Source organism: Silurus meridionalis, chromosome 22 (assembly GCF_014805685.1).
Source record: "Silurus meridionalis isolate SWU-2019-XX chromosome 22, ASM1480568v1, whole genome shotgun sequence".
Taxonomy (NCBI): domain Eukaryota; kingdom Metazoa; phylum Chordata; class Actinopteri; order Siluriformes; family Siluridae; genus Silurus; species Silurus meridionalis.
The window spans coordinates 18,942,623-18,968,364 of NC_060905.1; the positions used below are offsets into that span (position 1 = coordinate 18,942,623).

The 25,742-nt window shown below is 36.0% G+C and overlaps 2 long non-coding RNA genes across 3 annotated transcripts; one reads left to right on the forward strand and one right to left on the reverse strand.

The window, feature by feature from the left end:
- Nucleotides 1-64: 64 nt before the first annotated feature.
- On the forward strand, nucleotides 65-3,375 carry LOC124376316. The gene is made up of 2 exons (XR_006923827.1): nucleotides 65-2,042; nucleotides 3,264-3,375. It is a non-coding gene; the product is annotated as an uncharacterized LOC124376316 (long non-coding RNA).
- Nucleotides 3,376-3,947: 572 nt separating this feature from the next.
- LOC124376315 lies at nucleotides 3,948-5,558 on the reverse strand. 2 transcript variants are annotated; one of them, XR_006923825.1, is made up of 5 exons: nucleotides 5,259-5,558; nucleotides 5,137-5,189; nucleotides 4,987-5,043; nucleotides 4,843-4,896; nucleotides 3,948-4,729 (listed from the first exon to the last, which is right to left on the reverse strand). It is a non-coding gene; the product is annotated as an uncharacterized LOC124376315 (long non-coding RNA). The 2 variants fall into 2 exon arrangements; XR_006923826.1 differs by having other exon boundaries at nucleotides 5,137-5,277.
- Between the last annotated feature and the right edge of the window lie 20,184 nt (nucleotides 5,559-25,742).

Genomic DNA, 25,742 nt, shown 5'->3' on the forward strand with positions numbered 1-25,742 from the left:
AAAGAATGTCTTTCCTGCTTGGACATGAGCTACTGTTACAAGTGGTACAATGCAGGACGTTATTTATTTATTTATTTGTTGTTGGGTTTTTTTTGGGAGGGGGTTAAAGGTAAATTGGGTGTTGGTCTCTTTTAAAATTTGAGAGGTCATACTTTTTGAACAGCTGATACAGAAAATATCCACAGCTTTGTTTATAATCAGTTAAAATGTGTTTTTAATTTCATTGGGTTAATGTCAATGGCTTGTTTTCTATTATTGAAAAATGCAAAGTCAGTCTGTGAGAAGGAGTCTTTTTTTGCTGTTGAAAGTGCGCCCTCTTGTGACCACCCTGCGCCTTAACACGATTTTAGTGCTGATCGAATTGACATTAATGGACGATTATAAGATTTGATAAATATGTCAGACTCAAACTTTCTGCATCATGACGTGATTATAAAACATCACCATAACGCATTAATTCTGCATAGCGGACACACAGTTACCATACATATTAGTTTAGCCATTTATGTGCACTTTAACAATCCTTTCTAAAAAAAAAATTGTGAAAAAAGACAAACTGGTATAGGGCACCAGCAGAGCCAGGGCCGACCCTGCTTGTAAATCAGGTGCTGGTGTGTCCTCTTATCTCTGTGTAGGTGAGAGTTATTTTTCCCTTTCACAAGAGAATGCAGTCTTACATCTGGTCTTACCAGCTCCTTTGCAATGTTGAGGGATGGAGGATAATTATCCCACAGACCATGCAAAACCGCACCCTTCTCTTCTTATTCGTAAGTATTTCAGTAGAACATGTCTCCACAAATCACTGACTGGAAATAAATATATTTTTTTATTAATTATGTTGGGAGGTGCCAATACTAACAAAAAAAACAACAACGCTATTTTCCAAAGAAAAGAAGTTGATGCGATGATTTGTTGATATGACTTTTCTTTGTCAAGTTTCACATTTCAGTTGTCTACTAAAATGTGGAAATAACGACTTTTCAGACCATTTTCACCCGTGTTTTCTCCATATAGTCTCCTCATGATAACAGGAGGGTGAAACAGTAAAAGCACTGTGGAGTCTCTTTCTCTTTCACTACCTTTATAACGTGTGTATATACAATACACAGAGAAAAGCTCTGAGGAAACGGTGACAATACTTAACATTATTTTAATGTGATTTAGGTGAAATAGGTAGAGGTGATAAAAAACATTCATATTTATATTATTTTTAAACATTCAAAAAAATTTGATATGTTATGATTACGTTAAAGATAATGTAATTTTGCGCCGTTCATAAAGTCAGTCAGACGTAATCCCCCCCCAAGCTCTCGGCTCCGAGGCTTCACGCATGCGCAGATGTGTTTGACTTGAAGCTGTGTAATGCAGACAAACAAATTCGAGAGCAGACAACTCCGAATTCTTCCGAATTACTTTCACGGTATTTTTATGTCAATCACGCTTCAGTCTGTGCAGTTGTCGAACACTTGTTGTGTTTAGCTCCACTAAGGCTTTTTAAAGACAAAACATCGTTATAAGTAAGTTAAACTAATGTTACAGTGGTCTGTTCAAATTTACGGTCCAAAGTGAACCAGTATGAATTTTATAATCGATCTGTGTTCAAGCCCCCACTTATTATAAACATTAATCACAACAAAGCCTGAAATTCACCATATTGATGCATTTAACTTTTTGCATGGTATTGTGTAATTTTATCATTTACTCAGATCAGTTGACAGTTTGGGCAAATGGTGGATTAGACGGTGCTTATGATTTAAATTTTTGTCTTTTTTTTCTTTTTTTTGACTGATAGTCTTATGCTTATGTAACTTGCATGTATACAAATAATGGATTGTGCCCTGGTTATTACAGTAGCATGCTTTACTTTATATAAATTGTTTTGCTTTACAGGCAGCCTGAAGCAGACCCTTTGCTGAAAACGGTCAGTAAGAAAGAGCTGGAGAAAGCGCTTGGTAAATGGTTCACAAATGCAAGAGACAGAGAAGGCAACCATGCTTTGAGAGCTCAGCGGACCATAATTGGAGGGCAGTACAGCCGGAAGTGTAAGTCATATAACCTATAGCTAGAGCTGCACAATTAATATTTTATCCCAATCACTGTTTTTGCCTCTGTTTTAATTAAAGGAATACTCCACCCTGAAATAAAAAAATATCTTATATTATATAAATACTATAAATACTTATCCTCAAGGCATTCTATACGGTGGCTGAGAGAGCTCAACGTGCTGCAACTTAAGAAAACACGTGCAAATAGAAAAAAACACCAGCAAATAAAATAAACATTATCAGTTTGACTACACATGTGCTGCAAACCCTCACAATGCAACCAAACACAGAAACACGCTGCAAATCCTCACAACACAACCAAATAGCACAGATCACAAAATAAATGTTTCCAGGGGACCACAACAAGTGACAAACCCGTCTGGGACTGCTCATTGTTCAATGTCTATTCGCCACTGGTGTTGATGTGTGTGACCTGAAAGGTGAGTTGTTTGTTTATTTTATCATTGTTTGTATGATTCCTAGGCCTTTTGGATATTATTATCCTTAATAAGCTGATGAAATACACAATTAACTGTAAAACATTATGTTAACTGACAAAGCCAAGGAATCATGATCATGATGTTAAAATAAACAAAAATCTCACCTTTCAGATCATCAACACCACTGATGAATAGACACTGAACAAGCAGTCCCGGAGTCGTCACTTGTTGGGGTCCCCATGAAACATTTATTTTGTAGTCTGTGCTATTTGCAGTGCAAATTAATTGGTTGTGTTGTGAGGATTTGCAGGACGTTTCTGTATTTAGTTGTGTTGTGAGGATTTGCAGGACGTGTTGTTTAACTGATGATGTTTTTTTAATTTGTTGGTGTTTTTTCTATCTGCTATGTTTTCTTCAGTTGCAGTGCGTTGAACTTTCTGGTCCACCGTGATCCGAGGTGTAACTTACATCTTTCAGCTGATCAGAATCATTGTTCAATCACTGGCTTTTGGCAATGACCAAATATTCGTTTAGGAGTCAAGTTCAGACGCAAGGTTGATATTTTAATTGTTACATTCATAAGTTTTGGATTTCATGACTGGTCCCCCGACATAAGTTATTACTGTGTGGGGCAGAGGTGGGAACAATTCACTGATGAGATGCTAGGATATGTCTTAATTATATTGATGCATGTTTTTTTAGATGCTGCTGTGAATGGTAGTATTTTAAAATGTACTAAATTGCCTTTTCTGTCTTCTCTTTCTTTACTGTTTTGTAGGTGTGCAGCAGAGAAATCTGCATAAGACCCACCAGTGAACTATTTTACTTTAGTAATTCTGTTATTCCTGTTTTTTTACTTGAATTAATTTAAATTAAATGTGATTTACACATTCTGAGTTGAAGTAATTTCTTTTTCACAGTTCAAATACTCAACCATGTAATTTTAAACATAGAGCAGCACATAAAATCAACTAATATTAGTTATTTGTTTGTTCAGGCACAGTTTTACATTGTAACTGAGGTTTGAAATGGTTTGACAGTGGATTTTTTGGACAGTGGCCCACATGTAGCCCACTTTGGTCCCATTTTTAACACCTATTTGGGACCCAATTGGGCCCATATAAAGAACATCTATACAGGCCCCACTTAGAGCCCACCATGGACCCATCAGTTACCCTTCTGGGCTAACACACATGGGGCCCATGTGGAGCCGATGGACAAATTTCTCTGGGCCCCATTTGGGTTGCCCATGCAGGGCCCAAGGGACAGCCCATCAAAAACCCACATGAGGCCCACATGACAATGTTGGCTGGGCTGTGATCTTGTTAGGACAACCGCAAGCCTAATACCTGAGGTTATGCAGTGCCACCCTGATGAATTATTCTCTTAGACCTTTTCACCACTGTCCAACATCAAAACATACATTTTTGTGCAAATCTTCATGAAACATCAAAAATCCTCATCATGTGTAAATGGTGTAGTTTAATAAAGTGTTATTGTGTAAACTGTTGGTTTGTAACTTCAGGAAAGTTGCTATCTGGCTCGAACGACCAAAATGTAAGGAAGTTTAATATCCGACTCAAAGGATTAAATATAAGGAAGATTATCCGGTGTGTGCTGATCTGGAGATTGTACTCGCCCCAGTGTGTCAGTTAAAACACGGTACAGGATTCACAACACTTTACTGGGTTTAGGATTTGATTGTGTAAGGCAGGGTATAAATTGTGTATAAATAATGAAATAATTTATACAAGTAACTCAACCAAAATTGGTCCCAGCTGTCAAAGAGCTCTCAAATCTCTCGCTATAATAGCTGATTTTGTTGCGTGTGGCAAACCTTTAAGGCATAGGGGGACATCCCTCTTGCATTAAATACTAAAAAGAAATAACCACAATTAAAATAAAAATACACAACTCAAAACATAACCCTTCACTCATAACTACAAAAAAAACCACAGCAAACTTAAATCCCATACACAGAGCGATGCATGCACACACACACACACACACACACACACACACACACACACACACACACACACACAGAAAACAAGCACCATGAATTAAGCTGGCGACATAAGGCTGGGAAGGTGTCATCGATAGAAATAAAAAGAAAAAATACAAAAAAACCAAAGCCCCGGCCAACCGGGCTCGTACACAAACAATTCACACGATACATGTGCTGCCACCATGCGGCACACTCCTGAAACCGGCCAACCAGGGGACCAAAAGCAATTGACAAACCTAAAACAGACAAACTAAAATTAACAATACATCATATGCTTTATTCAGACACTAAACATTTTCTTAAACACAATTACCAACTGCCTTATTTCATTTTATTAACTTAACTTTACCTTCATCGGCTACCAAAAATGGCAACCAATCAGGATTTCAGCCTTCCTCCACATCTAAAACATTACAAAAAACACTAAACATTTAAAACCATGGTTACCAACTGCACACTCACTTTTATTTAATTAAAATATTAAATAATTTACCTTCATTGGCAGATAGCAGATATAACAATCAGTTGATGTTCAAGCATTTATCCAGATCTGAATCAAAACACATTCCCAAAGAGAGATACAAATAAAACCTTTCATGCCATCTTATTTAAAACAAAAAAAAGACAAAGCCCATATATTTACCTACACCAGCAGCTGTCAACATACACAGTCAGCGTTGCTCAGCTGATCTACATCTAAATAAACAAAAACAGTTTTCCCATACAATCAAAATAAATCCCTCTAAATAAACAAACTTGGCCTACCTCCTCTGGGGCGAATTCAAACACAACCAAACAAGGCAGCACTATATCCAATGTGCTTTTAAAACAAGGCCCACATTTCGAGGCCTCTTGCCCAGTGCCTGCTTAAAAAGTCCTGGAATAATTAGCCAACCACACCGCTACTGGTAGGTGCTTGCCTGGCTACATGTGTATTAGAGCTGCCCGCCAGTGTATAGCGCATACACCGCCAATACTACAAATCCCAGAATGCTTTGTTAGTGCGGCGGCGCGTCAGTCGAGACCGCTGAAAAACTCCGCATACTCAGCACTAAATTTACCAGGCGATTTACCGACTTTGAAGCCCAGAAATACAGATTTGAACTGCTCAGTAATCCGTTTGTGGTTGACGTGGAAAGCGCACCAACCAACCTCCACATGGAGCTGATTGAACTCCAGTGTAGAGACACAATCAAGTCAAAGTACGACTCTGTGTGTGCTGCAAAGTTTCCATGTTTCCTCCCCGACACACCGCCCAACTCCATGCCCAAGCTGCTCAAACGCTCTCTATGATCGGCAGCACATATCTTTGTGAGAAACTGTTCTCTTTGATGAAGATGAACAAAACACCACTCAGGAGTCTTATTGAAAAACACCTTCACTCCATCCTGACTATTTCCTCAGCTCAGAGCCTAAACCCAGACATTGATGTGCATCAGAGTAAATCAGAGTGTAGCAAACTGAGCTTGAATAAATGGTGTCTTTATGCACTTTTTCTACTCCAAGGCATGAACTGTTAATAGTTGAAAGATTTTTTTTTTTTTTTTTAATTAAAGGAAATTATTATTATTTTTGGGTGTGTTGTTGTTGCCCTGTAAAAAAAGATTTACATTAAAAAGTAATTTGAAAGGCTATAGATAGAGAGAGAGACATAATAAGAAACAAATACCACTGATGTGTGTTTTATTTCAAATTTAATTTCTCATATAATCTTTGGTTGTTCCAGATTCAATGTTTGTGCAAAACTGAAGTTTGAAATATGAAAAGGTTCAACATTACACATCGGGAGAGAAGGGAAAACATGCACAATTGCAGTCAATTTTTTAATAAATATTGAGTTTGGCCCGCGACTTCGTCCCAGGTTTTTAATTTTGGCCCACTGTGAATTTGAGTTTGACACCCCTGGTGTATGGTGTGATACTTGCTGTCATCTGCCAGCTGCTGTTAGATGCTTTGCAAGATGTCATATGATGACTGCTGCTCAGTGTTCTGACCTTTTAAACTCTTGGTCAAGAACGGTGTACTCCAATGTCACAGAATAAATTATCATAAAAGATAATCTGGGAATAACCCTGTGGTGGTAAAGAGTGGAAATACAACCAAAGTTGTAGATTTTCTTTTTGTACCTTTAGATTTTGGATTACTTTTGGATTACTGGTTCTTTGATTTTTATTTTTTTTATTTTTTTACTTTTTTAAAACATGGAGCTTTCAACAAGTATGAGTTTGTCTCTGCACAGATATAACTGATGCAGCCAACCCTAGTTCAAGCCCCAACCCTGACAATTACTTTCAGTTGACTTCTCTGTTGATTATGTCTGGACAAGTCCAATTCCTTGCATGTTCTGGTTAATAATACATATCTGTGTTGAATGAGAAAGCTAACATTTTCTACATTGTTAATTCTATTTATCTACAACTATTCAATATCTGTTATTAAGTAAGTGTCCCATCTTAAAGCAGGCTTGGCTTTCATTTGATGTTATGTGATGTTTTGTGAGAGACAGTATAAAATGATATACAGACAAGATCTATATTTTCTGCAATATGTCTAGTTAGATATATTGATTAAAATATTTGTAAGTTTGAACAACACAGATGAACTGTTAACAGTCTTTGGAAGTGTATGGTGGATGTTTGTGACATTTTTAATTGACAAACTGGTTGGAAATGAGGAATAAGTTGTTTTGTAAAAGAAGCCTTCCTGGGTTATTTGGATGTGCGCATCCATGTCGTTATAATGCATACAGTATGTTTTCTAGAATCATTCTGTTCACCTTATACTGTATATTCACACATACTAACCCATTCACTTAAGTCTTCCAAGTCTGGTGTGTGTTTTGTTTCCCCATCAAACCTTCACAACTGTCATTGCTGAAAAACACACAAGTTTCACATGGATTTTAATCAACATTAAAGGCCATAGAAGAAACAAAAGGCTTTTCTAGAAGAAATTCACTTACATCAACACGGCTGTATTTTACATAAATGTTTGCTTGATTGTGTAATTCGCAGTTGATAAACGCATTCATTGTACCTTTTTTCTTGAATAGTGTAAGAATGACAGATTAATATAATAAAATTTTTAACCTGAGAAAAAATTTTGAACAATGTCTTTCTCTGGAGATGTTGGAATAAACAGTTAAAACAGTCTTCACACAAAATAACAAAGTAAAAAACAAACTTTTTAAACCATTGGCTTGCAACAGGAAACTAATGAAAACACTGGAGAAACAGGAAAACAAATGTGGGAAAAGGACCACATAACTTCTACAACAATCAAGTAATGAAACAGAAACAAAAGTGGAATTTAAATACACAGAGGGTCAATGGCACTCAGGTGGAAACAATAGGACAAAAATGGAAAAATGAGGGATACAGGGACACAATGGCAACATCTGATGGGTGAAATTGAAAAAAAGAAAAGATAACTTATCCTGCAGCTTCTGAAGCATAAAAGTCCACTTGTGGGGAGGCTGGCCAGAGCCCAAGAGAATTCCCCTATTCCCTATGGGTCTTTGGGAGCAACAACAGTGACAAGGCCAGAGGGGGAAAATTGATGGCAACGATGCCAAAGGGGGAGCAATGAGAGTGAAGTGAACAGGAGGAGCAATACCATCAGCCAAGCAAGGGTTGGAGTGATGATCTTCTAAGGTCAGGGTCGGTAAGAATGACATCCTCAGCAAAGAGGGGAGGTGAAGTGGCACCCTCAGCAAGGCAAGGAGTCCTAGTTTGCCCTTTAATTAATGTTATTATAAATTCTGTGTAGTGGTTAAAATTTGGACAGATTTAAACATAAACTTACACAATTAAAGAAGTGTATAGAGATAAAAGTTAAAGGAAAAAAACAGTTTAGCCACCCATTATAAAGTTGTTTACGGTTTGTTAATCTAAACATTTTTTCATGAAATGTTTTTTTTTAAGTTGATATGCAAATATGAAACAAAACTGTATTATTATTTTTTTTATTAGTATTTAAGTTTATACAGGGGGAAAAAAACTATATATATTTACAAAAAAAACATAACTGTGTTTGATAACAGGGTCCACATCACACCAGAGGTGTTAAACTGAATGCTAAAAGATGGTGTTCTGTTTAAATTAATCATCAGTCTCTATCTGCTGTTAAACCTGTTATTGCACAAGTCTATTTGTCAGGTGTTTGTCAGGCATGTTCTATTTGTTGTTCTGTGGATTTCCTTGGAATACTCACTTTTCTCAAATCTCCACCCAATAATTGTCTTAAATTTGTGTGATTTTGTAGTTTCTTATCTAACTTTGGAAGTGATAGCTCAGTTGGTAACGAGTTCCTGTGAGTTTGTAATAAGTATTTGCATTGATTTGCATCCTTATTAGTCATCCTGGAAAATTAATCAATTTCAGCAATGTTCCATGATTTTTTCTCCACCATCTTTAAGTAGTTATTATAATTATGCCCAATGGAAACCATTTGATACTTTATTGGAGTCTGTGTATGAAAATAAACCCTTTTTGATTCATTTCTGAAAACTGTATTATATTTATTATCTGGTTTATAAAAGGAGGTGATTAAGCTGTTTTCTTCCCTGAGTTTAGTTTATCACTCATTGTGGATCAGCCTGTGAAAGTTTTTTTTTTCTGTTGACCTCTTCTTCCAAGGCTTCACACCCATTCTAATAATAAAACACATTCCAGTATCTTGTCTATTGTTAGAGCATGTCTATGTCAAAAACTGAAGTCTACATTCAGACATCGTTATTGTTATCATAGTGGTGAATGTGGTATCTTTGTTGAACCAACAGATAATAATCTTTAACCTTATCTGCACTACTTGTTATTTGGCAAATAACTCTTACAGCAGATGTTCACCAAAGCCTTAAAGAAAGCTATTGCATTCTTCTGTACTTAGAAGCCATGCCCTCTAGACAATTTTGGGACTATTTCTAGAACATTTTGGGATATTATATATTTACTACATAAAGTCAAGGTGGTCAGGGAGGTGGTGGCTCACTGGCAAAAGTGTTGAAATCAACTGAAAAGAAAATGCATTAAATCTCTAAATGATCTCCTCAAAAACTCGATTAGCAGCTTCACTTATTACCAACCAGTGTGACTTTTACTTCTGTCATATGTGTTCAAAAGCTCTAATTGAGATTATAGCTCAGCTCAGAACACCACAAAACAGCTGTACACCTAACCATTTTTCTCATCTATCTCCTGATCCCAATTCTGTTTCTCCAACCTCTTTCCCCTTATGCTCTCCTGCACTTCCTCATTCCACCACCACATCTCTTTGTCTTGCTTTCTATTTCCAGATGTCACACCAAGTACTTTTCTATCTGTCTCCCTCATCACTCCTGCAGTAGTTGCCCAATCATCCAGCACCTCTTCACCACCACCAAGCCCCTGTCTGACCTCTTCCCTGAACCTCACACTAAACTCTTCCTTCTTTAGTTTCCACCATCTTATTCTTCTTTCAGTCCTTGCTCTCCTCCTCTTTTCTTCACCTCCAAAACCATCCTACATCCTACATCCTCCAATGCTGTTTTACTACACTGTCCCCTGACAACACCTTACAGTCTTTAATCTCTTTTAGGTTGCATCTCCTACATACAACATAGTCCACCTGTGTGCACCTTCCTCCACTCTTATACACCACCGTATGCTCCTCCTTCTTCTTAAAATAAGTATTTACCACTGCAATTTGCATCCTCATAGCAAATTCTAGCAAAAAACCTTCTGCCCTTCCACATTCCTCTCCTTTAGGCCATACCTACCCATCACATCATTATCACCTCCTTCACCTACATGCCCATTAAAGTCTGTTCCAATCACCAATCTTTCTTTCCTATGTACACCTTCTACCACTTCATCTAACTCACTCCAGAATTGTTCTTTCTCCTTTATCACACAACCCACTTGAGGAGCATAAGCACTGATGACATTCATCATCACGCTTTCAACTTCAAGCTTCATGTTCATCAACCTATCAGAACGTCTCTATGTTACATATGTAACCCTGGATTCCTGAGGGAATGAGACGATGTATCAACAACTTCCTCCATATCTGGAAAAAAGCATGCACTTCACAATGATACCTTTTCATGATGAGATATAATAAATCATATTTTGACAAAAATATTACTTTTTTTTCATAAAAATAGGAGAGTTTTTATAAATGTGAATTTTCATTTTCATAAAAAACAAAACAAACATGATAAGAGAAAATATATCTGGTATAACCCATAACCATAACATGTGACAGGTGTAAGATCAAAGGTCATGAGGGGTAATTCAGTAAACTTGTATTGCTTGTTTGTCGTTGACAGGTGTAAAGTATGAGGCTGAGACTTGCGCAATCGCCACATACACGGCTTTGCCAAAGAGTAGGTGTTGTTTTTGGTGAATTATGACTTTCAGCTCATTTGTTCACTTTTTATAGCTTTTTTCATGCATGTTTGTTTAAACATTTTTGTTTAAACCTTTTTTATGTCGTATCTCATCATAAACATAAAAATTTCAAAAAATTATTTTGGTCAAGTGCATGCTGTATTTGCAAATATGCCTTGGTTCAAAATACAGCTGTACATTATTCCTACAATTGTTTTTACAATTCCTTACGGTTTTTCATTAAATTATGATTATGAATATGAAAATTCATAATTTTTATGAAATGATAATTAATATAAAACATTATATTTTTAGAAAAACAGAAAATCTTTTTTATATGGTTATATGGTTATTTCATATGGTTATGGAAACATGAAGAAGAAAAAGATTTTAATGAAATTTTGCTTAAGAATATGAAAATTCTACTAAAAACGATTGTATTAAAAACAAAGAAAGTCAATTTTGGTCAAAATATTATTTGACGACACATTTTAGTTACACTTTTGTTTTTTCTTTCAGTTATTGTATTTTTTAACGGTTATTCAGGAAATTATGCTTATTATTATTATACATTTAATATATTATAAAAATTCACATTTTCATAATACCTATGCTATTTTTCTGACAAAAAAAACTTTGTCTGACGTGCTTTGTCATGTAACTTTTTTCTTGTTCAGTTATTGCCTTTTTTTAATGGATATTCATGAAATTATGCTAATTAATATAAAAACTACGATTTTCATAATAGCTATCGAAGTTTTTATTATTATTATTATTATTATTATTATTATTATTTTTTTTTTTTTATAATTCTTTAAACATTATTTGCAATGTCACCTGGTCAAATTTCACTCACTGACTGTTTAAACCATTTATCATATTATGCATAAAAATATGAAAATTCATATCATATTCATATCATATTTTGTTATGAAAAATGTCAATTTTGTCAATACAAGATTTTATTTCACCTTTTAACAGGTTTTCATGAAATAATGCTTGAAATATAAAAATTCATGTTTTTATAATTATCTTAATTTTTTAAAAAATTGTCAAAACATGATTTGTAATTTTACCTTTTAGTTTTTCGTTAACTTATTGCACTTTATAACAGTTTTTCATGAAATTTATATTATAAATATGAAATTTCATAATTTAATTATAATATTTTATGAAAAAAGTCATATTATTGTTAAAACATGAATTGCTCGGTCATATATCATCAAAAACAGGTAAAAACAATTGTGGTGAAGTGCATGCTGTATGTGCATATATGCCTTGAAAAATTTATTTTCTTTCGTCCTATGAGTTTGAGATTTACAAAATCGCATTAATAGTGCCAAAGAAGCTCATTCTTAATAGCACATACACGGTTTTGGCAATTATAAGGTGTTGATGCATTTTGATGATTAAAGTTTTTCTACACCTGATTCGTTCACTTTTTATGGTCTGCTAAATGCCGCAAATGTAAATGTAAATGTTCACTTTTTACAGTTTTACCGGTTTTTTTCATCAAATTATAAATATGAATATGAAAATTCATATTTTCATAATATCTATAATTTTTTTTTATAAAAGTGATATTTTTTCAAACTGTTTGTTGTCACTATTTTCTTTCACTTAATATATACTTTTTAGGGTTTTTTTATGAAATTATGCTTATCAACATGAAAATTATTTGTTTAAAAATAAGTATTATAATTTTTATTTAAATTAAATTAAAATTAAATAAAATTATTTAAAGTGTTTGTCATAACTTAATTTGTCATGTCTCTGTTTTTGTGCACTTATTGCACAATTTAACATTTTTTCGTAGATTTATATTTAATACAAAGAAAATTCATATTTTCATAACATTTTTATGAAAAAATCTTTTTGTCAAAACGATTTGTCATGTCACCATGTCAATTTTTGTTCACTGACTGCACCTTTTTAATAGGTTTTCATAAAAGTATGCTTAATAATATGAAAATTCATAGTTTCATAATAACTATGTTTTTATGAAAAAGTAAGAAAATTAAGAAAATCTTTTGTCACAAAGCCCAATGCCTTAACCACTGAGCTACCACCTCCCCAATTGCACCTTTAAAAGGTTATTCATGTAATTATTCTAATTATATACAAATTTATATTTTCATAATAATTATATTTTCAACATTATAAATGTTTGGTCAAACATAATTTGTCATGTCACATTTTCGTTCACTTATTGCACCTTTTAAAGGTTTTTCATGAGATTTTGCTTAAGATTAATTAATTTTATAATAAATGTTTTTTTTAAAAGTCATGTTATTGTTGAAACATGATTTGACATGTCACTTTATTGTTTTTCGTTCAGTTATTGCCCTTTTAAATAGATATTCATAGAATTATGCTAATTAATAATTCATATTTTCATTATCATCATATTTTTATGAATGTCATCTTTTTTCAAAACATGATTTGCCATGTCACTTTGTTTTTTTGTTCATTTATTGCCTTTTTAAACTTATAATCATGAAATGATGCTAATTAATATAAAAGTTTATAATTTCATAATAATTATCATATTTTTTATGAAAAATTTATTTTAGTGTCAAAACATGGTAATGGCACTTTTTTCGTTTATATTTCAGTAATTGCCCTGTTTAAAGGATATTCATACAATTATGCTAAATAATATAACAATTCTAAATCAATTCAAATTCAAAAATCTTATTTTTATGAGAAAAGTAATATTGTTGTGAAAACATGATTTGTCATGGGACCTTTTCCGTTTGTTGTTTAATTATTTAACAGATTTCTTTTAACAGGTTTAATAAAATTGTGTTAAAGCATATGAAAATTCATTCTATTTTTCGAATAACTGTCATGGTTTTTCTAATTAAAAAAGTTACTTTTTTTGTCAAAACATGATTTGTGGTTTTCATGGATTAATGCTTAATAAATCGGTAGGACACGATGACATACCAGTAGAAGCATGGAGATGTTTAGGAAAGATGCAGTGGAGTTTTTAACCAGATTGTTTAACAGGATTCTGGAAGGTGAGAAGATGCCTGAGGAATGGAGAAGGAGTGTGCTGGTACTGATCTTTAAGAATAAAGGAGATGTGAAGACCTGCAGTAACTACAGGGGAATTAAGTTGATCAGTCACACCATGAAGTTATGGGAAAGAGTAGTGGAAGCCAGGCTGAGAGAAGAGGTGACCATCTGTGAGCAACAGTATGGTTTCATGCCGAGGAAGAGCACCACAGATGCCTTATTTGCTTTGAGGATGTTGATGGAGAAGTATAGAGAAGGACAGAAGGAATTGCATTGTGTGTTTGTGGATTTAGAGAAAGCGTACGACAGGGTGGAGAGAGAGGAGTTGTGGTATTGTATGAGGAAGTCAGGTGTGTCAGAGAAGTATGTGAGGGTGGTGCAGGACATGTATGAGGACAGTGTGACAGCAGTGAAGTGTGCAGTAGGAACGACAGACTGGTTCAAGGTGAAGGTGGAACTGTATCAAGGATCGGCTCTAAGCCCTTTAGGACATGTTTGGACATGTGCAGAGGAGGAACATGGGGTATATCAGTAGGAGAATGCTGAGGATGGAGCCACCAGTAAGGAGGAAAAGAAGAAGGCCAAGGAGGAGGTTTATAGATGTGGTGAGGGAAGACATGCAGGTGCTAAGGTTAGGGTTAGGGTTAGGACAGGGGGGTATGGAGACAGATGATCCACTGTGGTAACCCCTAATGGGAGACGCCAAAAGATGAAGAAGAAGATAATACTTCTTATGAAAAAAAGTAATATTCTTGTCAATTGTTCTTGTTAATTTTTAAAAAAACAAAAAACAAAAAATAAATGTCATATTTTCATGAAAACATGATTTTGTTGTTCCATGTTTTTGTTTCTCCATAGTAATTTTTTTACTATATTTTACTTTTACTATACTTATGTAATTTACCATATCACCTTTTCTTTTTTTTTGCTCTCTTGATGGGTTTAAATGAGGGGTATAAAAATTCATATTTTTTATAACACTAATTTCACAAGTAACTCTTAAAAACTGTATCAAGTGAAATAACAGGGTTTGAAGGTTATAATTCATCAAAAGTGCATCAACGGCCCATATTTGGAAAAGCCGTGTATGTGCTGTCACAAATAAGCTAACCAGCTAACAGGGAACATTCCCAAAATTTTTGCCAACATTCTGTTCAAGTTTGGTAAAGGTTTTAAAGACATCATTTGCATGTAATGTTAAAGGATTTTTTTTAAGGATGTTTTCTAATTTCAAATGATGTTAAGTCTAAGCAAAGATTTTATCTAACATTTCTTAAATGTTTGGGGGATGTTTTTAAGGTAACAGATTATACAATATTCTTAATAAAACGTTGACAAAAAGATTTATTGCCATAAAAACCATTTTCAATAATATAAAAACCTCTGTATATGAGGATTCTCTGTATATGAGTTGACACACAGAGACTACATCTGAAATCATGCTCTAAACCCTCATTCACTATTCCCTACATTAGTTACTAGTTTAGTCCACTTGACAGAGTGAATAAAAACAAACGAGGGAATGTAGAAACTGATGTACATCTGCTGTTAACAAAAAGAATCAATGAAGGAAAGAACAAGTAACACATCTACAACTGAAACACAGTCACAGCCTTAATAAATTAATAATAAAGCACAGATTTTAAAGCAACAGCAAAACAGAAATGTATAGGATGAGGGTGACTATATTTTTGTCATATAAGAATATTCATGAACTAGTCTACAGCATAGCTGTTCCTTAATGCATAATTGTAGAAAAAGGTGATATAATCACACTATTTCCTACAGCAATTTATTACTGCAAAACGTTGCTTAGCACACCATGCAGAAATAGACATTTCAAACTAAGACGAAGAACCACACACAAACATCAACAATCAGAGTATGAATCTCGATATTGGTGTCAAAAATTGAGGTGGAAAAACCAAAAAGAAAACCCTGAAAATCACAAAACAGTCTAATGAAAAGTCAAACCAAGCCAAAAAACAAAATAAAATAAAGAAAATGGCAAAAAACATTCAGCTGCATAATTTATTCACACCGCAATGCATACTGGCAGTTTTGTACTACACAAGCACCCATCATGCATTGGGGCATGAACATGTTTTGTTAATGTCACCACTGTCATGTTTCATGTGCTGAGTCTTGTGTGTAAATTGTGCTGTAGCTCTAAAGGTTTATGCATAAAATGTTTTTAAAATCCATCATAATAGTAATCAAATTAAATGAATTGGGGGCAGTGGTAGCTCAGTGTTTAAAGCTCTGGATTACTGATTGGAAGATTCAAGCCCTGGTTTCTGGTTGAGCAAGGCCCTTAACCCTCTGTGATTCAGTGACACCGTATCATGGCTGTCCCTGCACTCTGACCCCAGCTTTCGGGCAAGAAATTTCACTGTGGTGTAAGTTATATGTGACAAATAAAGGCTATTTTATATTCCATTAATTCAAAATCAATTTGATTTCAATGACACCGATCGAAGTCAAACAGAACCTTTTTTTATAATATTTTTATTAACTTCTCACTAAAACAAAACAACAAAAGAGCCGATCAGTCAACACACACAGCATACACTCAAGCATATTAATAACAATATATTGATAATATGAGAAAGTGACCATGGAAAGGCAAAGGGCAAATCAAAACAAGAGGGAAACAATTACAAATGAGTAAACAAAACAAAACACAAAAAAGAAAAACATAAATCAGGGCTAGGGTCTTGCCTGTAGAGTAAGTAAATCCCATATCCGGCAGAATACATTGGATTTATTTTGCAAGTCATACGTAAGTTTTTTAAAAGGGAGAAGTTTAGCCATTTGTGCTAAACACATCTTTAAAGTTGGTGCCTGTGGTGATGACCATAAAATAAGTATGCATCTCTGTGCCAAATAAGTAACGATATTTAATAAAGACTTGACAGAAAGCCAATGATGTTTTGCAGTTTAGTAAATAAATAGTTGGAGACAAAGTAAATTTCCTATCCAGCTTTTTCTGAACCATATCATGTACCTCATGCCAAAAAGTTTTGATGTTCTTACAGTCTCAAAATAAATGCATTAACGTTCCTATTTCAGATTTGCATTTAAAACACATCTCAGACACATTTGGGTACATTTTGTGGAGGCGTACTGGGGTAAGATATATCCTGTATATAAATTTAAAGTTTTGCTCATGCACAGAGCTTGATATTGATTTATGAAAAACCTCCCCACGTATAGAGAGCCACTCGTCATCAGTAAATGACTGGCCCATATTCCTTTCCCAAACCTTTCTCAAAGGATCCAAAGGGGTAGAGGTTTCTGATAACAGAGAATACAGATAAGAAATCTGCCCCTTTAGTGCCCCCAGAGGAAGAAGACCATTTTTAACATCAGAAAGTTTCCAGTGAATTTTCCCCTTTCTCATTTCAGACTGAATAAAATGACGTAATTGGAGAAATTTGAAAAAATATTTTTTAGGATTTTGGAAATCTATCCTAAGCGTCTCAAAAGATTTAAAGACCTTTCCTGTAAATAAATCAGCCAAATTAGATATACCCTTTTCTGCCCAGGCCAGAAGGCCAATACCGGCTAATGAGTCAGGGAAGTCAGGGGTTTAAACAATTGGGGATTGCATGGACAAATTGTTGGGGACATTGAGATACTTCCTGACATCATCCCAAGCCAAAAGAGTGTTTACAACAAAAAATTCCCAGCTACTGGGCAGACCTCCTTAAAGTTATGAATAAATGGAAAGGATGTTAGCAGTCTTGGCGAACATGCAAAAGATTCCATACTGACCCATAAGGAGTCTGTATCATTTACAAAACACCTAAGCATTTGTTTAATCTGAGCAGCCCAATAAAATAGCTGCATATTGGGCAAAGAGCCACCCCAACACTTGGCTTCAAAAGAGAAGCAAGTTTAATCCTAGGTTTTTTATTGTTCCATACAAACCTACCAATAGCTGCATTCAGATCTTTAAAAAGGTTCTGATCCAAGTAACAGGGTATACACAGAAATAAATAGAGTAAACGGGGTTGCACAGCCATTTTGATTGTATTAATTCTTCCGAAGAAAGAAATTGGTAAAGGGGCTCATCTATTCATATTTTGTTTAAGTCTTGCCATTAAGGGTGAGTAGTTCTTAGAGAATAAATCCTTTAAGTCAGAGGTTATGTGTATGCCCAAATAAAAAACCCAGAGTCAGAGATGTGGGACAATGTAAATTAACAGGATTTCTTTAACAGGATTTTCCAAAATGTATTTTATATCCAGTAAACTGACCAAAATGATTATTTGTCTCCAACAAACTGGGAATATCCATGCGATATGAGACACAGTCTAATGGGTTCTTTCCTTTTTTGAGGATCAAGCTAATAGAAGCAGTCCTCCAGAAATCTGGAGTAAGACTGTCTTCCGAAAGGTTATCAACTACTGGCATGAAAATAGGGGACAGCACATGCCAAAATCTTTTGTAAACTTCTGGAGGGAAGCCATCCAAGCCTGGTGCCCTCTTGTTAATTTACATTGTCCCACATCACTGACTCTGGGTTTCTTTATTTGGGCATAGACTAAATAGTGGCAAAGATTTCACCTTTTTGTCAAAGGGGTATTGAGAAAGGCCTGGTCCTCGTCTGAGATTGAGGGTAGGGGTATCCTATCCAAAAAAGTGGCAGGGTCTTGGGGTGCGCAAGAGGAGGTGTACAGATTCTCATAAAAATCTTTAAAACTGGAGTTTATTACAGCAGGATCATGTGAAACTACTCCCTCAGCGGTTTCAATGGCCCTAATGGACCTGTCAGCCTGTTCACATTTGAGTTTATTTGCCAAGAGTTGACTGGGTTTATTCCCATAATGATAAAACCTTAGCCTGCTCAACATCACCAACTTTTTTACATGTTCAAATAGTTTAAGTTTAGTTTAGACCTGGCACCAATTAGAAGATTCCAGTTGTTTTGCGTGGGTGAAAGTTTATGAATCAATTCCAAAAGCGTTGTCATTAGGGAGAGAACTATTAAATTTCCAGTAAGAAATCAAAGTCGAAAATCGATTTCACAAGATCTCACACAATTAACAAATCTGGAATTCAAGAATAGATAGTCTAATCTGGAATAAGAATTTTGGGTAGAGAAATAAAATGTAAAATCCTTGACCCCGAGTGCAGCTCTCTCCATGTGTCCACTAAGCCTGAATCGTGACACATATTTTACAGAGTTCATGAAGAACGGACAGATGATCTTGTGAAAGATGATCTGTCTAACCTACCATCCCTGACACAATTAAAGTCCCTAGCCATAATCCCCAGGCCATTACACTTGTGATTAAACAATAGGACCATCCTTGATATAAAGTCAGGGCTGTCCTCATTTGGGTCATACACATTCAAAATACACCCCATGCTGTGACCAGTAATCAGAACAAATCTGCCTTCAGGCTCTTTTTCAACCTGTTCTAACATGAAAGGAAAATTTTTATGTATCAAAATGGCCATGCCCTGTTAATTTGATGAGAAAGAACTAAAATGTACCTCTCCATCCCAGTCCCTTTTAAGCTTAAAATTTTCTGCATTTGACAAATGTGTCTCCTGTAAAAGTGCAATAGTTACCCTTTCCTTTCTTTCTCTTGACTACGTTACCCATGCCCTTCACGTTCCATGTGACCACCTTAGTCAGATCAGAAATACATCAGTGCTGTTTAAAGTGTTGTTATTTGAATGCTGTGGACTGACAGAAGTAAGATTAAGACAACATAACTCTGTAATATAAACGGCTCTCCTAAACATAAACAATAACCCCCACCAAAACTCCCCCTCTGCCCTATCCCCAAACGATAGACAGAAAGAACCCCCTAAAAACTCCTAGAAATAAACAAAAAGTCCACCCTAAATAACCTTAATAAAAAATAAAAAAAAATGTATTAAATACAACCTATAAAGAAAGAGAAGAAAAAAAATTGTGGACATGTAATTAAATGGCTTTTTTAAACTAAAAAAAAATTAAAAACTTTAGTGCAGAACCGGCATAACAATTCTAAATATAGAACTAAAGTTCGTCCCAACAAACAAAATACCACCGAGTGGACCTGCAACACCTTTGAAAAGAAAAATAATTGTATTCAAGTTCAGTAAGGAGAAATATGAAACGCCCTCTAAGTGATTAAAGGAATGGGAAAAAACAGGATTAATCATATTGTCTACAGAAAAGCAAGAGATCACTCGGTTGCGTCCAGAAAGTTAATAGCTGCCTGCACAGTGTCAAACAAAATGATCTTTCCATTGTGTAAATAGCAAAGTCTAGCTGGATAAGCAAAGCCACAGTATATCCCTCTATCCACCATTCTTTTACACACGTTTCCAAACGCTCGCCAGCTCTCAAAACTGCCTCTCTTGGGGTGGTCATGTGACCCTAAACAAGATGGCAGCTTAAGAGTTTTGCTCCGCTTTAGAACTCTGCATTTCAAAAGTGTGGAAGGAGATGGAAAGTGGTGGGGATAAGGACTTTCCTACAAGCTCGCAGAAAAGTAAAGAGAAAAAGAAAAACACTGCCGCACATGATGGAGAAGGGGAAGAGGCTAGTGCTAGACTACAATCAGACACTTCACTTATTTTGAGTGAAATTAGGGCTGTGGGTACCCAGCTAGATGGTATTGAGGGACTGTTGGGGAAAATTGCTTCCTCTGTTTTAGTTCTCGAGAATGCGTTCGCTGCTCTCACTGCACGAGTCACTGACACCAAGCCACGTATAACTACAGCTGAGCAATGGATCTCTGCAGTGGAAGACACGAGGAGTGCACATAGCAATCAGATGACTAATTTGCGTGCTACCGTGGAGCGTAAAGCTAAAGTGGATAATCTGGAAAACCGGGGTCGCCGTAAAAACATGAGGATTGTTGGGCTTTCTGAGAAAGCGGAAGGCAGTAAATCTCTGACTACTTTTTTACAGTCTATGTTTCCGGTTTGGCTTCAGCTTCCCGCAGGTTCTCCTGCCGTCGAGATCGAGAGAGCACACAGAGCCCCCCTTCCCTCTCAATTAACACCAAACACACTGCCGAGGAGTGTTATTGTGCAGTTCCTCCGCTTCCCAGTAAGAGAGGCGGTTTTGAGCGCTGCCAGGAAAACACCAGTAAACCCAAGTGGTGCCACGATACGCTTTTTCCCAGATTCCACATTCCTTCAATCACTTTGAGGGCATTTCATGTTTCTCCTTACTGATCTTAAACACAATTATATGGCTTTTTCAAGGTGTTGCAGGACCATTCGGTGGAATTTTGTTTGTTGAGAACGAACTTCGGTTCTATATTTAGGACTCTTATGCCGGTCTGCACTAAAGTTTTTTTTTTGCTGTTGTTTAAAAAAGCCATTTAATTACATGTCCACAATTTTTTTCTTCTTTTTCTTTATAGGCTGTATTTAATTAATATTTTTTCTTATTAAGGTTATTTAGGGTGGACTTTATTTGTTTATTTCTAGGAGTTAGGGGGTTCTTTTTGTCTGTCGTGTTTCTGGGTGGTCAAGGGAGGTGTTGGTGGATGGTGTTTGTGACAAGTTGATATGTGAGCACTATCGTTTGGGGATAGGGCAGAGGGGGGAGGGTTGGTGGGGTTATTGTTTATGTTTAGGAGAGCCGGTTATATTACAGAGTTATGTTATCTTAATCTTACTTCTGTCAGTCCACAGCATTTAAATACTTTGAACAGCAATGATGTATGTCTGATCTGACTAGGGTGATCACATGGAATGTGAAGGGCATGGGTGGCATAGTCAAGAGAAAGAAAGTTCTGATATTCTTGAAGAAGGAAAGGGTAACTATTCCACTCCTACAGGAGACACATTTGTCAGACACAGAACATTTAAAATTTAAAAGGGACTGGGTTGGAGAAGTATATTTTAGTTATTTCTCATCAAATAAACAGGGTGTGGCCATTTTGATTCCTTAAAATTTTCCTTTCATTTTATAATGGGTTGAAAAAGATACTGAAGGCAGATTTGTTCTGATTACTGGTCACATCTTGGGAAACCCTCTTGCTGTTTTGAATGAGTATGCCCCAAATGAGGACAGCCCTGACTTTATATCAAGGATGTACACATGATTTATTTAAGTGTACTTATTATTGTTTAATCATAAGTGTAATGGCCTGGGGATTATGGCTGGTGAATTGAATTGTTTAATGGATGGTTGGTTAGACAGATCATCTTTCACAAGATCATCTTCCCGTTCTTCAGGAACTCTGCAAAATATGTGTCACGCTTCAGGCTTAGTGGACACATGGAGAAAGCTACACCCAGGGGTTTTAACATTTTATTCTTCTCTCCACAATTCTTATTCCAGATTAGACTATCTATTCTTGCCTTCCGGATTTGTTAATTGTGTGAGATCCTGTGAAATCGGTCCAGTGGTTCTTTCGCACCATAGCCCAGTGTATTTAGATTTAACAGGATTTTCAACCCCAAAATCTTCTTACTGGAAATGTAATAGCTCTCTCCCCAATGACAACGCTTTCTGCCAGTTTCTTGAAGAAAAAATATCCCAGTAGTGGCAGGATAACGAGTTCTGTCCAGTGAACAACACCACCAAATGGGATATGGCTAAGGCCACCTTAAGGGGCCACATTATCTCTTTTACCACGTGGCGTAAAAAATAAAAGACAGGGAACAGGAAAACACTAGAGGAGGAGGTTAAAAGATTGAAATTGATTCATAAACTTTCACCCACGCAAAACAACTGGAATCTTCTAATTGTTGCCAGGTCTAAATTAAACTTAAAATATTCGGAACATTTAAAAAAGTTAGTGCTGTTCAGCAGGCAAAGGTTTTATCAGTATGGGAATAAACCCATAGACCCATTAGGGCCATTGAAACCGCTGAGGGAGTAGTTTCACATGATCCTGCTGTAATAAACTCCAGTTTTAAAGATTTTTATGAGAATCTGTACACCTCCTCTTGCGTACCCCAAGACCCTGCCACTTTTTGGGATAGGATACCCCTACCCTCAATCTCAGACGAGGACCAAGCCTTTCTCAATACCCCTTTGACAAAAGGTGAACTCTTTGCCGCTATTCAGTCTATGCCTAATGGGAGGGCACCAGGGTTGGATGGCTTCCCTCCGGAATTTTACAAAAAATGTTGGCATGTGCTGTCCCCTATTTTCATGCCAGTAACCTTTCATAACCTTTTGGAAGACAGTCTTACTCCAGATTTCTGGAGGACTGCTTCTATTAGCTTGATCCTCAAAAAAGGAAAGAACCCATTAGACTGTGCCTCGTATCACCCAATCAGGTTACTTAATGTAGACTTCAAAATTGTGGCTAAAGCTTCAGCTCGTCACCTGGAGAAGATTCTACCTAAGGTTATTAAACCAGACCAAACTGGATTTATTAAATCCCATTATGGTTCGGACAACGTTCGTTGTCTGTTGAACATAATATAACATCTGACTGTAGATGGTGACCCAGATGCTATAATATCTCTGGATGCAGAGAAAGCGTTCGACAGGGTTGAGTGGAGGTTTTTATTTCAAGTGTTGGACAAGTTCAATTTGGGCTCTAATTTTATCAAACGAGTGAGACTTCTTTACTCTAGTCTACTGACCGGTGGTTAATACTAACGGTTTACTATCAAGTAGACTTTCGATCCAAAGAGGTTGCCGTCAGGGCTGTCCCCTGTCGCCACTCTTGTTTGCCTTATATATCAAACCTTTGGCAGAAAGTATTCACATGCATAGGTGCATCCGGGGGGTGGTGGCAGGTGGGATGGAACACTGTCTATCATTACATGCGGATGATGTTCTTCTTTACTTAAAACAGCCACAGTTATCCATTTCCAGTCTGTTGGAGACAATTAATGAATTTGGTCAGTTTACTGGATATAAAATAAATTTTGGAAAATCCCAGGCCATGTTTTTAAATACCCCACAACATGTTAATTTACATTGTCCCACATCTCTGACTCTGGGTTTCTTTATTTGGGCATACACATAACCTCTGACTTAAAGGATTTATTCTCTAAGAACTACTCACCCTTAATGGCAAGACTTTAAGCAAGATATGAATAGAACAATTTCTTTAACAATTTCTTTTTTCGGAAGGATTAATACGATCAAAATGAATGTGCTCCCCCGTTTACTCTATTTATTTCTGTGTATACCCTGTTACCTGAATCAGAACCTTTTTAAAGATCTGAATGCAGCTATTGGTAGGTTTGTATGGAACAATAAAAAACCTAGGATTAAACTTGCTTCTCTTTTGAAGCCAAGTGTTGGGGTGGCTCTTTGCCCAATATGCAGCTATTTTATTGGGCTGCTCAGATTAAACAAATGCTTAGGTGTTTTGTAAATGATACAGACTCCTTATGGGTCAGTATGGAATCTTTTGCATGTTCGCCAAGACTGCTAACATCCCTTCCGTTTATTCATAACTTTAAGGAGGTCTGCCCAGTAGCTGGGAATTTTTTGCTTTTAAACTCTTTTGGCTTGGGATGATGTCAGGAAGTATCTCAATGTCCCCAACAATTTGTCTATGCAATCCCCATTTGTTTTAAACCCTGACTTCCCTGACTCGTTAGCCGGTATTGGCCTTCTGGCCTGGGCAGAAAAGGGTATATCTAATTTGGCTGATTTATTTACAGGAAAGGTCTTTAAATCTTTTAAACTCTTAGGATAGATTATCAAATTCCCAAAACAGATTTTTTTCAAATTTCTCCAATTACGTCATTTTATTCAGTCTGAAATGAAACAGGGGAAAATTCGCTTGGAACTTTCTGATGTTGAAAATAGTCTTCTTCTTCCGGGGGCACTGAAGGGGCAGATTTCTTATCTGTATTCTCTGTTATCAGGAACCTCTTCTCCTTTGGATCCTTTGAGAAAGGTTTGGAAAAAGGATATGGGCCAGTCATTTACTGATGACGAGTGGCTCTCTATACGTGGGGAGGTTTTTCATAAATCAATATCAAGCTCTGTGCATGAGCAAAACTTCAAATTTATATACAGGATATATCTTACCCCAGTACGCCTCCACAAAATGTACCCAAATGTGTCTGAGATGTGTTTTAAATGCAAATCTGAAATAGGAACGTTAATGCATTTATTTTCGGACCTTTTTGGCATGAGGTACATGATATGGTTCAGAAGATGCTGGATAGAAAATGTATTTTGTCTCCAACTATTTATTTACTAAACTGCAAAATATCATTGGATTTCTCTACTGACTCACAGTCTTTATTAAATATCATTAGCAAAAAACGCATACTTATTCTATGGTCATCACCACAGGTACCAACTTGCAGAATAAATCTGATGTATTCTGGTGGATATGGGCCCCTTTGTGGGATTTACTTACTCTACAGGCAAGGCCCTAGCTCTAGCCCTGGTTTATGTTTTTCTTTTTTGTGTTTTGTTTTGTTTACTCATTTGTAATTGTTTCCCTCTTGTTTTGATTTGCCCTTTGCCTTTCCATGGTCACTTTCTCATATTAGCATTATATTGTTGTTATTAATATGCTTAAGTGTATGCTGTGTGTGTTGACTGATCGGCTCTGTTGTTGTTTTGTTTTAGTGAGTAATAAATAAAAATATAATAAAAAAAAACTGCCTCTCTTACTTGGAAGTGGAGGAACCGCACAATAACACTCTTCAGCGGCGCGTTCAGTGTTAATTAAGAAGGAAGGGGGGCTTTGTGAGCTCTCTCTTAATCTCAATGGCAGGGAAACCTGCGGGAAGCCGAAGCCAACATAGAAGAAACATAGACTGTAAAAAAGTAGTCAGAGATTTACTGCCTTCCGCTTTCTCAGGAAGCCCAACAATCCTCATGTTTTTACGGCGACCCCGGTTTTCCAGATTATCCACTTTAGCTTTACGCTCCACGGTAGCACGCAAATTAGTCATCTGATTG